Source organism: Amphimedon queenslandica, unplaced genomic scaffold (assembly GCF_000090795.2).
Source record: "Amphimedon queenslandica unplaced genomic scaffold, v1.1 AMPQUscaffold_5711_Cont22324, whole genome shotgun sequence".
NCBI classification, from domain to species: Eukaryota; Metazoa; Porifera; class Demospongiae; order Haplosclerida; family Niphatidae; genus Amphimedon; species Amphimedon queenslandica.
Window position 1 is genome coordinate 38 of NW_003553991.1, and position 1,693 is coordinate 1,730.

At 39.2% G+C, this 1,693-nt stretch overlaps 1 long non-coding RNA gene across 1 annotated transcript; it reads right to left on the minus strand.

Moving 5' to 3' along the window:
• Positions 1 to 433: 433 nt before the first annotated feature.
• LOC109592285 (uncharacterized) lies at positions 434 to 914 on the minus strand. Its single transcript, XR_002190270.1, has 2 exons — positions 708 to 914; positions 434 to 645 (listed from the first exon to the last, which is right to left on the minus strand). It is a non-coding gene; the product is annotated as an uncharacterized LOC109592285 (long non-coding RNA).
• Positions 915 to 1,693: the final 779 nt, after the last annotated feature.

A 1,693-nucleotide genomic window follows, 5' to 3' on the forward strand; every position in this document is an offset into this window, starting at 1 on the left:
GTGTGATGTATGCGACGAGTGGATAGATTTTCAATGCACTGAACTGTCAGATAAAGATAAATTACCTGAAACTTATGTGTGTCAAAATTGTGGACATAATTAATGTATTATGATGTTGTACAAGTGTAATAAAGTTTGTCTCATAATTGTCTCTTAAATGCAGCAGTGTCTCACAATTGCATCATTTGGGCTTGTATAGTTGCAATAAAATTTCTATTAAAGGCAAGTAGTTACCTTTTAACTTTTTTGTTTTGCAGTGTCCTGTATACTTAAATAAACACTGAAAAAAGTTTCATTCTCATAACTAATGTGTTGCTTGAGTTAGGATATCATAAAGTTATGTGTCTCATAATAGCCCCGCCTACTCTACTGAAGTTTGGAAATCTCGTACACAATTAAGACTGGTGTCGGACCCCTCGCACACAATGGACAGTTACTGGTAAAAAGCTTCAGTTTTCTACACTTATACACAGTTTATGACACAATAATCAGGCTCAATTTGTTGTATACAAACTTGATAGTGAGAATCTACAGTTTAAAAGACTCTGACAGATCTTCCTGGAGAACAGGACCTCGTGTAAACAGTCGCGGTAAGCGATGTTTGAGCTACCATATCTCAGAAATTAAGAATTTAAGACAAATTTCCTACAAATTAAATGAATAAAAACTTTCAATCTATCGTTTGGTATATTCTATTGCATTATTACCTTCGTCATGAGAGAGTTACCCGGAATCCTGACTACGTTTAGCAACATTACTGGCTCATGCTGCCAAGGAGAAGACAGATGAAGAAGTAAACTGAAGAAAAACTACTTTTGGCAATTATTTTATTTGACAGTGGGACTCCACAGGACCTGAGCAAAGAGCAGCAAGGATTTGAAAACAGAGAAAAAGACGCCATATTGCGAACACACACACACTGACACGACGAGCGCAGTACCCTCGCCTATACGCCTACGGCGTGGGCGAGGGCAATTAAAGGTGCGGCTGGAATGAAAGGTGCCGGTGTGGCTCAGCTCAATCAAAATATGCACCACCCAGTTTAGTAAAAATGGTGCCATGTGGCTAGGCTTGCGCATATTAGGCGAGCATAATATTGAGCATAATGAACCACACTAGGAATTAAGCATTATTCTAGAATAGTCAATTAACTTCAACCATGTGACAGCTCACTGAGTCAGTACTCACTAAAGTGAGTAGTGATAAAAAGTGTTAACATGGCTGCTCAAAGTACTACACGCTCTTCGTCCTCACCTCTTTCTACCACACTGGCTCCAGAGGAAAGCAGCACCGGCACGACCGATGTTACCCTGTTGTCTAGTGACTCAGACGATGTAGATCTATCTGATTCAAGCAGCGAGGTAAACACATTTTTAAGCAAGTTTAAGGCTCCGCGGCTATCTGACCTTACAAGGAAAAGAAAAATCAGGAGAAATCAAGTCACCCCGAGAAGAAAATCAAAACCATCCTGCTCAACTGATCCTAAGTCTGTAACACCTCATCAGAGATTAAAAGAATTCCCTAATGAAGAATTTACTGTTTCAGCTGGGAAACTGTTTTGCACAGCTTGCCGAGAAGAGGTTTCTCTTAAGATGAGCATTATTAATAATCATATTAAAGCTACTAAACATGTTCGCGGAAAAGAGAATTTGTCAAAAAAGGAGTCTCGGGAACATGATATTGCTCAAGCATT